This window comes from Cherax quadricarinatus, chromosome 20 (genome assembly GCF_038502225.1).
Source record: "Cherax quadricarinatus isolate ZL_2023a chromosome 20, ASM3850222v1, whole genome shotgun sequence".
Taxonomy (NCBI): domain Eukaryota; kingdom Metazoa; phylum Arthropoda; class Malacostraca; order Decapoda; family Parastacidae; genus Cherax; species Cherax quadricarinatus.
Genome location: NC_091311.1, coordinates 42,115,121 through 42,128,804, shown reverse-complemented (window position 1 = coordinate 42,128,804; position 13,684 = coordinate 42,115,121). Strand labels below are relative to the sequence as shown.

The 13,684-nt window shown below is 43.8% G+C and overlaps 1 protein-coding gene across 2 annotated transcripts in view; it reads right to left on the bottom strand.

Annotated features, from left to right (window-relative positions):
- Positions 1-12,254, bottom strand: part of LOC138852992 (alpha-tocopherol transfer protein-like) — a 73,339-nt gene extending 61,085 nt beyond the window's left edge. The window contains exons 1-2 of one of the 2 annotated variants that reach the window (XM_070086996.1): positions 12,029-12,254; positions 11,373-11,606 (exon numbers count right to left, since the gene is read on the bottom strand). The gene's annotated coding sequence lies outside the window, so the exon portion shown is untranslated. The remainder of the gene's footprint in view (positions 1-11,372; positions 11,607-12,028) is intronic. The other variant, XM_070086995.1, reaches the window with a different exon arrangement.
- Between the last annotated feature and the right edge of the window lie 1,430 nt (positions 12,255-13,684).

Genomic DNA, 13,684 nt, shown 5'->3' with positions numbered 1-13,684 from the left:
ACACACAGTCTTTTCTCGGCACTTAATCTATCTTAATGTAAGCTAAACTAATCTAACCTCACCTAATTTAGCTTTGTGTAACCTAGCACAACCTAATTTAGCCTAGCTTATTCTAACTTGTAGTCTAATTCTAATTTATAGTAACAACGTAACATAATCTAACCTAAACTAACCTGAAAGTATTCTGGGAACGTTTCAGAAACTGGAGCTGTATGATGTTTAAGAATATGAAGAGTGGAAAATGTGGCAGAACTGCTGAGTAGAGTTGACGGTAACTTGTGTTGATGTATCACCAGGTGAGCCTCGGTGGCAGCGGCAGCTACAAGCTGCACTACATCACTAACAACACACATTAACAGGAGATACACTAACAACACACAATAACAACACACGTACTAACAACGTACACACTGACAGCACACGCACACACACACACACACACACACACACACACACACACACACACACACACACACACACACACACACACACACACACACACACACACATCTCCCTGTGGGTCCTTAGAGAAGGAGCAGGGCCGCTGTGCGTGCCACTAACCACAATCTTCAATACTTCCCTTGAAACTGGGCAACTATCTGAGGTATGGAAGACGGCAAATGTAGTACCCATTTTTAAGAAAGGAGACAGAAACGCGGCACTAAACTACAGACCAGTGTCTCTGACGTGTATAGTATGCAAAGTCACGGAGAAGATTATCTGGAGGAGAATGGTGGAGCACCTGGAAAGAAACACGATTATTAACAACAACCAGCACGGATTCATGGAAGGCAAATCCTGTGCCACAAATCTTCTGGAGTTTTATGACAAGGTAACAGAAGTAAGAAACGAGAAGGAAGGCCTTTGACAGAGTTTCTCACAGGAGATTAGCGCAGAAGCTGGAGGATCAGGCACGTATAACAGGAAGGGCACTGCAATGGATCAGAGAATACCTGACAGGGAGGCAACAACGGGTCATGTTACGTGATGAGGTATCACAGTGGGTGCCTGTGACGAGCGGGGTACCACAGGGGTCAGTCCTAGGACCAGTGCTATTTTTCATATATGTGAATGACATGGTAGAAGGGATAGACTGAAATGTCCCTGTTCGCAGATGATGTGAAGCTAATGAGAAGGATTCAATCGGATGAGGACCAGGCAGGACTACAAAGAGACCTGGATAGGCTGGACACCTGGTCCAACAACTGGCTTCTCGATTTCAACCCTGCCAAATTCAAAGTCATGAAGATTGGGGAAGGGCAGAGAAGACCGCAGACAGAGTATAGGCTAGGTATACAAAGGCTACAAACCTCACTCAAGGAGAAAGATCTTGGGGTGACCATAACACCGAGCACGTCTCCCGACGCACACATAAACCAGATAACTGCTGCAACATATGAGCGCCTGGCAAACCTGAGAATAGCGTTCCGATACATTAGTAAGTAATCGTTTAAGACACTGTACACTGTGTACGTCAGTCCCATACTGGAGTATGCAGCACCAGTTTGGAACCCACACCTGGTCAAGCACGTCAAGAAATTAGAGAAAGTACAAAGGTTTGCAACAAGGCTAGTTCCGGAGCTCAGGGAAATGTCCTATGAAGAAAGGTTGAGGGAAATCGGACTGACGACACTGGAGGACAGGAGGGTCAGGGGAGACATGATAACAACATACAAAATAATGCGTGGAATATACAAGGTGGAGAGAGACAGGATGTTCCAGAGAGGGAACACAGAAACAAGGGGTCACAGTTGGAAGCTGACGACTCAGACGAGTCACAGGGATGTTAGAAATTACTTCTTCAGTCACAGAGTCGTCAGGAAGTGGAATAGCCTAGCAAGTGATGTAGTGGATGCAGGAACCATCCACAACTTTAAGACGAGGTATGACAAAGCTCAGGAAGCAGAGAGAGGACCTAGTAGCGATCAGTGAAGAGGCAGGGCCAGGAGCTGAGTATCGACCCCTGCAACCACAATTAGGTGAGTACACACACACACACACACACACGCACACACACACGCACACACAGTAACAGCACACACACAAACAGCACACACACACACAACACACACACACACAACACACACACACACAACACACAAACACACACACACACACACACACACACACACACACACACACACACACACTAACAACACACACTAACAACACACACTAACAACACACACTAACAACACACACTAACACACACTAGCAACACACTAACAACACACACTAACAACACACACTAACAACACACACTAACAACACACACTAACAACACACACTAACAACACACACTAACAACACACACTAACACACACTAGCAACACACTAACAACACACACTAGCAACACACACTAGCAACACACACTAACAACACACACTAACAACACACACTAACAACACACACTAACACACACTAACAACACACACTAACAACACACACTAACAACACACACTAACAACACACACTAACAACACACACTAACAACACACACTAACAACACACACTAACACACACTAACAACACACACTAACAACACACACTAACAACACACACTAACAACACACACTAACACACACTAACAACACACACTAACAACACACACTAACACACACTAACAACACACACTAGCAAGAGAAACACATGACTGTAACGTGTTATATAGAAATAATAACTGAAAATTGTGTCTAGTAATGCCACGTACGACTGTTGTGTTGGTGCCAGGTGCGACGTACGACTGTTGTGCTGGTGCCAGGTGCAACGTACGACTGTTGTGCTTGTGCCAGGTGCGACGTACGACTGTTATGCTGGTGCCAGGTGCGACGTACGACTGTTATACTGGTGCCAGGTGCGACGTACGACTGTTGTGCTGGTGCCAGGTGCGACGTACGACTGTTGTGCTGGTGCCAGATGCGACGTACGACTGTTAACTTACCTCAGGTAACTTATTACAACTTGCGGTAAAAATAAAATCATTGGTCAATAAAAAAAATAGTTGTCAAAAATATCTGAAGGTATTTAGGGTATTTTGGGGTTGCTGAATTCCAAAATTCCAGTAGGTTTTTCAAATTGACTCTAGTTTGTGAGACATTGCATACCTAACCTCAATTATCAGGGAACTTGGCCATAACGCGTGTTTGTGTGTATATGTATTTGTATATACAGATAATTTTAATAAAGATTAGTATTTTATTTTTAAATGATTTAATGTTTAAGGAAAGGAGTTGTATCAACAATAACCACCTGACAATACTGTAACCTTTGTTTTGTTATTTTTTTCCAGGTAAACATCAGTTTTCACGAAGAGTCTGCTTAAACAATCCCAATGCATTTTGCTACATTTGTAGCGAATACTCTTTGCAAAAACAATGAAAAAAATAACAGATTTTGTTAAACAAGTTTATCTTGCTTATTTTGGAGTGGCGCTTGGAGAACAAGACAAGTCTTGGGCTCCCCAATATGGTTTGCAAAACGTGTGTAGTATGCTTACGACTGTAGAAACATAGGGAAAGGAAAACTTTAAACTTGGGTGTGTCTATGGTGTGGAGAGAACCGAAAAACCACCACGACGATTGTTATTTCTGTATAGTGAATATGAAAGGTTTCCATCGATATAAAAAATAGTCAAGGGGAAATATCCTGGTTTAGAGTCAGCAAGGATCACTGTGCCACACACTGAAGACGTTACCATACCAGTGTTTACAACACTACCTGACCTTCCGTTGTCAGATGTTGAAGAAACTCAGGGTTTAGGATGTAACACAGATGATAACAGTGGAAGTGAATATGAAGTGAGCATTTCAGCACCCCAGCAGTTCTCCCAAGAAGAACTCATTCATCTGATACGTGACCTCAGTCTGTCAAAACAAGTATCTGAGTTTCTAGCATCCGGATTAAAAGAAAAGAACTGTCTACAACAGGAAGTTAAAATAACAGCTTATCGGACAAGAGAAGTTGAACTCCTTCCTTCAGCCAAGATGAAGAACTTGTATACTGCAATAACATCCCTGGACTTCTTCAAATGTGTCTTATTACACAATGGTAACCAATATGCATCTCTTGCAGTTGCTCATTCAACAAAACTGTGCTGATGATCAACATAGAAGAAAATCTTATAAACAGCGTGTTCAAATGTAGTAATTAGTAGCATGTGAATTATCTTACTGTGTTAATCTGTTATTATATAGAATGAAGTGCTAGTATATATTACATGATTTGACTTTTGCATCATCTAAAAACTAATTTCAGTGCGATTTATAAGTTAGCTCCGCCTGATCAATACATTTTTCACATCTTTTATGTTTTTCAATGGGATATCAAATTTTTCAAACACTAGAGCCAATCAAACAAGACCGGTGACGTATTCGGAAGCAGCACTTCAAACTTACCTTAAAATCGGTGTAATATCATTGGCCAGAAAATGAGTGTTGACCAGTGAATTATTGTAGTAAGATCATTGTGAATTCGTGTGTGAACGTCTGTTTGTTCGCCAGATGAACTGTTAAAAAATCGCCTTTCCTATGAAATTGTTTAAGTTGAATCAATAATATGCGTTACATTATACAGGTATTGTATAATTTTCTTTACATGAATTTCTGTGTGTGTTATTTTAGTACTAATGTTAATTATATATGTCTGCTTAACAATTACCAAACGGGCGAAATTATTTGCAAACACTATCTCTCAGTCCACGAGAAATATTGTTTATATATACATGTGTGTGTTTGTGGCACTAGTGAGCACGTGTGTGAGTGCTGGCGAGGATTGAGCTCTCCCCAGCAGTGAGTTGTGTCTCAGCTCCTGTCCCATACTCTGTGTCCAGGCCTCTGGACACCTCCACAAGTAAGTTCTCAGCAGTGTTCGCAGTATAGATCTGTGACATAAAAACCAATATAGCGTATATATATAAGGTACAAACTAGAGTGTGTCGCAACACTGAGTCGCTGAGTTCATTAGACTGACTTAAGACCAGTGGCGGACCTACATTTGTGGGTCCGTGAAGCCTGAACTGTTGTGAGGTCGCCTTAACAACCAGCGATGGCTACCCTACATTATACTTTAATAATCTTTTAATTTTAATTTTAACTGTTATTGTATATTGAATTATACTATATTATTATTTTTTTAAAAACCTCTTCTCATAAAGTAGACCCAAAAATTTTAAGCATTGTGGACTAAAGTGGCTTCTGGGGCCTCTCCGGGATTAGTGGTGCTGAGTGCAGCAGTGTGTGTGCTGCCTGTATGTACTGAGTGCAGCAGTGTGTGTGCTGCCTGCATGTACTGAGTGCAGCAGTGTGTGTGCTGCCTGCATGTACTGAGTGCAGCAGTGTGTGTGCTGCCTGCATGTACTGAGTGCAGCAGTGTGCGTGCTGCCTGCATGTACTGAGTGCAGCAGTGTGCGTGCTGCCTGCATGTACTGAGTGCAGCAGTGTGCGTGCTGCCTGCATGTACTGAGTGCAGCAGTGTGTGTGCTGCCTGCATGTACTGAGTGCAACAGTGGGTGCTGCCTGCATGTACTGAGTGCAACAGTGGGTGCTGCCTGCATGTACTGAGTGCAGCAGTGTGTGTGCTGCCTGCATGTACTGAGTGCAGCAGTGTGCGTGCTGCCTGCATGTACTGAGTGCAACAATGGGTGCTGCCTGCATGTACTGAGTGCAACAGTGGGTGCTGCCTGCATGTACTGAGTGCAACAGTGGGTGCTGCCTGCATGTACTGAGTGCAACAGTGGGTGCTGCCTGCATGTACTGAGTGCAGCAGTGGGTGCTGCCTGCATGTACTGAGTGCAACAGTGGGTGCTGCCTGCATGTACTGAGTGCAGCAGTGTGTGTGCTGCCTGCATGTACTGAGTGCAGCAGTGTGCGTGCTGCCTGCATGTACTGAGTGCAACAATGGGTGCTGCCTGCATGTACTGAGTGCAACAGTGGGTGCTGCCTGCATGTACTGAGTGCAGCAGTGTGTGCTGCCTGCATGTACTGAGTGCAGCAGTGTGTGTGCTGCCTGCATGTACTGAGTGCAGCAGTGGGTGCTGCCTGCATGTGGTGAATGCAGCAGTGGGTGTTGCCTGCATGTGTTGAGTTCAATAGTGGGTGCTGCCTGCATGTACTGAGTGCAGTAGTGGGTGGTGCCTGCATGTGGTGAATGCAGCAGTGGGTGCTGTCTGCATGTATTGAGTGCAGCAGCGGGTGCTGCCTGCATGTGGTGAATGCAGCAGTGAGTGCTGTCTGCATGTATTGAGTGCAGCAGCGGGTGCTGCCTGCATGTGGTGAATGCAGCAGTGAGTGCTGCCTGCATGTACTGAGTGCAGCAGTGGGTGCTGCCTGCTTGTGGTGAATGCAGCAATGGGTGCTGCCTGCACGTTGTGAGTGCTGGCTGCATGTACTGAGTGCAGCAGTGGGTGCTGCCTGCTTGTGGTGAATGCAGCAGTGGGTGCTGCCTGCACGTGGTGAGTGCTGCCTGCATGTGGTGAGTGCTGCCTGCATGTGCTGAGTTCAACAGTGGGTGTTGGCTGCATGTACTGAGTGCAGCAGTGGGTGCTGCCTGCATGTGGTTAGTGCTGCCTGCATGTGCTGAGTTCAACAGTGGGTGTTGCCTGCATGTACTGAGTGCAGCAGTGGGTGCTGCCTACATTGTAGCTTCGTGAACTCGAGTGATGCTGTGTACTCGACTCACAAAATACAAAACCAGGTCATTGGTCAGTTATATTAGCAGTAGTAAGCTGGGCGCCTCACAGCCACCTAGTGGGAGTATTTATAACCTATATAATACTGGTGGTGGGGACCCAGGTCGTTCACCTGTAGAGATTCCAGGTTTCATTAGTACCGAAGCAAGATTCTTCCACTTACTCGAGTTTGTTGTGATAGAGAGGAGAGGAGCTTCTTCGTATTAGTGTTGAACGAGTTATGGTTCAAAAATCTGTCATCGCTGTATCTGAGAAATTTTTCAAGTGGTTTGCAAATCAGGCTGGAGTGTGTGACCAAGTGAACACTGGACAGCTGCAGCTGTCCAGTGTTCACTTGGGTATGTTATTTTGCTTATACTGCTAAATGTTTCTCTGCATGGAGAAGTCAACAACAGTTGCTAATGCTGCTGTTCCTGTAGCTGCTGCTGCTGACCGTAAGGTAGACCCTCTTACTTGACATAAATATTCATATCTTGTTGCATCACAAAGCTATACAAGGTATGAACAGATCATCAGAGCTAATTGTAAACACACACACACACACACACACACACACACACACACACACACACACACACACACACACACACACACACACACACACACACACATATACCTACCTACTTACCTACACTAGCCACAAGAATGTCAGGCAGTATTGTCTCAACTTAAGACAAATTAAGAACTATGAGAAACTCGACAATAGTTAAAAAATATATATAATTTTATTTTACGTCAGCTGTTCGTGAGTTGAGCGGCGAGACCAAGAGCTGGAGCTCTTTCTCCACAGAAATGAAATTACACAACCACACATCCACGCGCGCACACAGTCAATAGAAGTGTGTGAAGGCCAAGGAAGAGGCCAGACCACCGGACAGAGAGTGTAGACTAATAATAATAATAACAAAAATCTTTATTTCTGTAAGTACATGTACAAGGTATATTGACCATAATTGGCATCAGTGACATATTACATAGGAAGTCCCTTGTTATGCTGAGCATTTCAGGCAAATTAGGTCAATTTTGTCCCCAGGATGCGACCCACACCAGTCGACTAACACCCAGGTACCTATTTTACTGATGGGTAAACAAGGACAGCTGGTATCTTAAGGAAACAGGTCCTAACGTTTCCACCCGTACTGGGGATCGAACCACGGACCTAGGGAGGAACAGAGGCTGTTGCTGGCCTCATTCAGAGAGAAGGATCTGGGAGTAAGCACAGCGCCTACAGTGTGCTCTTAACTGCAACCTGTCGTGTTGTCTACCAGATTTTCACCATAACCACCATCATTCTGGCTGCTCCATCCTACTCCTTAATATTTCCCGTCATCCTTCTAGCCAACACCCCCATCGAAAAATGGGTTATGTTGTCAGGGTCTCCCCACTGTTTGTGCTGAGCTGACGACTGCTACCTCCCCTTGTTTTTGCATGCTCAACACCAACCTGCTCTTCCAGCCCAGGAGAAACTTCCCCGTTATGTTTGCATAAGAAAATAAGTACACTACACGGACACACACTGCATGGATACACACATGTACACTGCACGGACACAAACACACTGGTCCTCGGGGTGTATGTTATTCAAGGTTTGTTGCTTTGAGGCTGAGATACAGTTTGATTTCCAATTCCTTGTGTCATGCTGGAGCGGAAAATTGGAACGGAACTTCAGGAAGAGTGAGAAGTGAGTAACGGATGTTAAGGAAGAGTGAGAAGTGAGTAACGGAAGTTAAGGAGGAGTGAGAAGTGAGTAACGGAAGTTAAGGAAGAGTGAGAAGTGAGTAACGGAAGTTAAGGAAGGAACAGGACAAATGGACAGGCAGCCAAGCACGAAACACGCATGCACACACACACACCTACACAGAGGAAGGAGCAGGTGTGACAAGCGGCGTTCCACAAGGCTCGGTACTGGGTTTTGTACTATTTCTGGTGAACATAAATGACATGACATCTGCTTGTTTACAGGAGATGTGAAACTAATGAGGAGAATGAAAACAGGAAAGCACCAGGAAAGCCTAGACGCGTTGCAGGCTTGGTCTGACAATTGGCTACTGGAATTTAATCCCAGCATTTGCAAGGTTGTGAAAATTAAGGATTGGTAGAGAGGATCGGAAAAGTAATACATGTTTGAAGGACAAATACGGAAAACCTCACTCAAGAAAAAGGACCTCGGGGTGAGCATATCTCTCAGTACACACATCAACCGCATAACCTCTGCATCTTATACTCGTCTGGCAAATCTAATCTTAGATTAGGAATGTCAAAAAAAAGTCGTTAACGACAGAACTCAGAACATACATCAGGCAAATCTTTGAGTATGAAGCCCCAGCATTAAATCTACACCTGAACAAGCATGCCAAAAAACTGGAGAAAGTGCAGAGGTTTGCAACAAGTCTAGTCACAGAGCTAGGGGATATGAGTTATGAGGTGAGACTAAAAGAGTTAAATCTGATGACATTATAGGACAGATAGATCAAGAGAAATATGATAACGATGTACAAAAGAATTCCTATAAATTGATAGTGTGGACAGGGAGATGGCACAGTTGGAAGTTTAAGACACAGTTGAGTTACAGTGACGTGGATGTCAGGGAGTGTTTCTTCAGCCTCAGAATGGTTAGTAAGTGGACTGACATAAACACAGTAGTACAGGCAGGATCTGTCCATAGCTTTAAGAATAGGTAATAAAAAACTCCTGAGCCAGAACAGAATAAACATATTTAAGAACAAGGGCCAGGAGCCGGGGCTTGATATCTGCAATCACAAATAGGTTAGTACAAATAGGGAGTACACACACACACACACACACACACACACACACACACCAAGCAAGGATAACAGGAAGGCACTGCAGTGGCTCAGGGAATACCTGTCGGAAAGACATCAGCCAGTCATGGTACTTGACGAGGTGTCAGGGTGGGCGCCTGTGACGAGCGGGGTTCCACAGGGGTCAGTCCTAGGATCAGAGCTGTTTCTGGTATATGTGAACGACATGACGGAAGGAATAGACTCAGAAGTGTCCCTGTTTGGAGATTATGTGAAGCTGATCAGAAGAATTCAATCGGAGAAGGACCAGGCAGAACTACAAAGGGATCTGGACAGGCTGCAGACCTGGTCCAAAAACTGGTTCCTGGAGATCAACCCCACCAAGTGTAAAATCATGAAGATTGGGGAAGGGAAAGAAGACCGCAGACGGAGCATAGTCTGCAAACCTCACTTAAGGAAAAGGATCTTGGGGTGAGTATAACACTGGGCACATCTCCTGAGGCGCACATCAACCAAATAACTGCTGCAGCATACGGGGGCCTGGCAAACCTAAGAATAGCATTCCGATGTCTCAATAAGGAGTCGTTCAGGACCGTGTACACCGTGTACGTTAGGCCTATATTTGAGTATGCAGCACCAGTTTTGAATCTACAACTAGCCAAGCACGTAAGGAAATTAGAGAAAGTGCAAAGGTTTACAACAAGACTAGTCCCGGAGCTAAGGGGCATGTCCTACGAGGAGAGGTTAAGGAAAATCGACCTGACGACAATGGAGGACAGGAGAGATAGGGGGATATGATAACGACATATGAAATACTGAGAGGTATCGACAAGGTGGACAGCGACAGGATGTTCCAGAGATGGGACACAACAAGGGGACACAGTTGGAAGTTGAAGGCTCAGATGAATCACAGGGATGTTAGGAAGTATTACTTCAGTCACAGAGTTGTCCGGAAGTGGAATAGTCTGGGAAGTGATGTAGTGGAGGCAGGATCCATACATAGCTTTAAGAAGAGGTATGACAAAATTCATGGGGCAGGAAGAGTGACCTAGTAGCGCCCAGTGAAGAGGCGGGGCCAGGAGCTGTGAATCGACCTCTGCAACCACAACTAGGTGAGTACACACATTGTAAACATCTAGTTGGTATTTTTATAATTGAAAGAAGTAAAGTGGTAGCTTGTACGTGTTACACCTGTGAGAACAGAGGCTTATTCCTACACACAATAAGTGAAACTTTGATTAATGAATTCCTGTAGTTCTAGGAGACGCGACGCTAGTGAGGAAAATATGTATTGTAGATGACTGTATAACTTGTGCTTGGTGACGTGGAGCTACAGCTTGACAAGACTGGGAGACCAGTCATCTTGTATGTTATTAAGTGAGAGGCAGATACCTGCCTCACCAACCTAATTATCAGAGACAACTACAAGAATGATTTTTAAGAATTTGAACAATAAACCACACGTAACAGACCCACAGTGACGTGTGTGTGTGTGTATGGGGAGGGGGATACTTATAAAATACTCTTATTAAAGCCTTAACAAAAACACACAGAAGCAAACAGGTTTTTAAGGTGTCTGATTGAGCTACGCTGACAGGCAAGAGGGTTGTTGAGAAGAGTGAGAGGAGAACTGATGGGGTACTAAGACAGCTTCTCAACAAAGCTGTTGAAAGAAGGCTCTCGTTTGCAACGTGAGATTACCCAGTGGAACAATTTAATGTAGTTGATCCTTCAAGATGGCTGCCGTTATACTGACGACAATCTTCGTTAGTTAAAAAACTGTGCCATATTTCTTTTCCTTTGATTAAACCTGCTTAAAGCCCCCTTACCCAGGTGCAGTGTAATCTCTACGGGTTTATGGCCTCCATGAAGGTAATAATAACATCACTAGAGAAAGTTGTTTCCGCTGACAATGTCAACTCACTTATAAACGGTCTTGACCGCTGCCAGCAGGATGGATCCTCATGAAGTAGGTCACCAGGTCTTGCTTGGTCAAGTAGGTCACCAGGTCTTAATTAATCATTAAATGTATATTATGAATTTTAATATGCGTTCTTGTGCTCAGGAGACAAAAGACACTTGACTGTAAGTTCAGTCACACACGACTAGCAGCATCTGATGGGACAGTCAGCGGTCAGCGATGAGTCAACACCCGACTCTGGAAACGGACACAAATGTCGAGTAATGGTATCGTTTCTCCCATGCTGTCTTTTTTTTCAATCATATAAAAAACCTGAAAAAGCTCAGTGCATGGGCGAAACGATGTCAATTAAGAATCTCGCTACACTGCACGTAAGTCTATTTCCATTGTGTCTATATTGTATACTGTTACTCTCCACTGGACTGGTGAGTTTACCAAGAGTTGCACATCCCAGCAACAACAACAAACATTACTGTCATCAGTAACAATCAGCACATGACACATAACAATGACACATTACAACACAGAGTGATACACACAACGCACTCACTTTTGTCTTTCATTGTGGTTAATTAAACTGCCTATCAGGCCTCACTTTTCATGGCAGACAGAAAACTGTTGAACGAAGGGTATACAAATAAGGATTACAAAGGTCTTACCTGTGATAAGTCCCTTAAGATGCGAGGCGTTTATGTATGTTTTGTGAACGTTTGTGGGGGAAGTTCTCTTAAGGAAATCAGAGCTGTGAGCACCACAACCTCCTACTTCCACGGTTGAAGCCAGACTGTTGCACACACACCAGCCTCCACACACCTCCCACTTCCCGACCTCCAAACACCTCCCACCTACTTCCCGACCTCCAAACACCTCCCACCTCCACACACCTCTCTTTTCCACCCAGCCACCTCCTACTAACTAAGCAAGAACTCCTGACCTGCCAGACACCATTTATAAGTTCCACTATACCCCACCTGGATTCTCGCTTATAACATATACAACATTACTACTGTATTCCTCACTGCTACTGTATTTCTCACTGCTACTGTATTCCTCACTGCTACTGTATCCGAGCCTTAGGGAAAGGGGATTTATGTATCTTGAACATGTGAAGGTATATTAACCTTGATGTTGCCCACACCGCTGCTGTTAAAATAGTTTGTCCTGGTAACCTATCTATGCGTGCTTGTCATGATTATATTTCATGTATGTGTGTTTATCATGATTATGTATCATGCTTGTGTTTTTTTCTGATTTTGTATCATGCTTATGTGTTTATTCTGATTATATGCTTGTGTGTTTGTTATGTAAAATAACATTTTGGAGTGTTGTATTTGACTTATAAACACTAGTGTTGGGATAAATAGGAAGCTAATCTGTTGTAAATAAAGAGTGTTTTTGTCTATAATGAACATTATTTTTGTTAACAGAGCCACAATTTTATTACTGATATGGGTGACTAGTGAAGCATATGCAGTGGAAGTAAATGGTATAAAATACTGACACAATGGAAAAATAAGCACATAAGCAGTATAATGTGATCCTTTATTGACAACATTTCGCCCACACAGTGGGCTTAATCAAGTCACAAACAGATCTGTTTGTGAGTTTGTGACTTGATAAAGCCCACTGTGTGGGCGAAACGCCAATAAAGGTTCACATTATACTGCTTACGTGTTTATTTTTCCAAGTATGTGCAGTAGTGTCCGCAGTTGGGAAAAGTTCACACAGGCAGAACGCGAAGTGCTGCTAAACTCGGCTAATCCCCTTTTGAATTTAGCACTTAATTTGATCATATAATTTTTATTAAATATCAAACTGACGAAAGAAGCTGTAAATTAACATTTGTACAAGCTAAGGGTAGAAGGTGAAGAAGCAATTGAAGAATTTGGCCGGATAGTGTGAAGGACTCGGACTGAGGAAAATTAAGTCTATGTATAACAGGCTTCAGTAACGGAGTTCCTAGCAAGACCCTTCGTTTTCTCGCAAGTACGCTGACCAGCTGCATCTTCTAATAATTAGCATAATATGTCATACTATGTGTGCATTTCGTGGAGCACTTACGGGTGTTAATGATGACACCTTCACAAACTTCTACAAGGAAACATACATCGTTGCTGGCCAGAGACCCTCACCAGCAGTCAAACTACACCATACACTGGTTTGCAGTTTAGGACTGCTGGTCATTTTGGGATATAAACTGCTAGTAAAATCATCTCAGTTGTTCCAGTTCACATATCCCTGAACTACATCTGTGTTACGGTTCCCCTCATACTACCAGGGCCGGAAATGTTATGGCATGCGTAGGACTGGAGTCA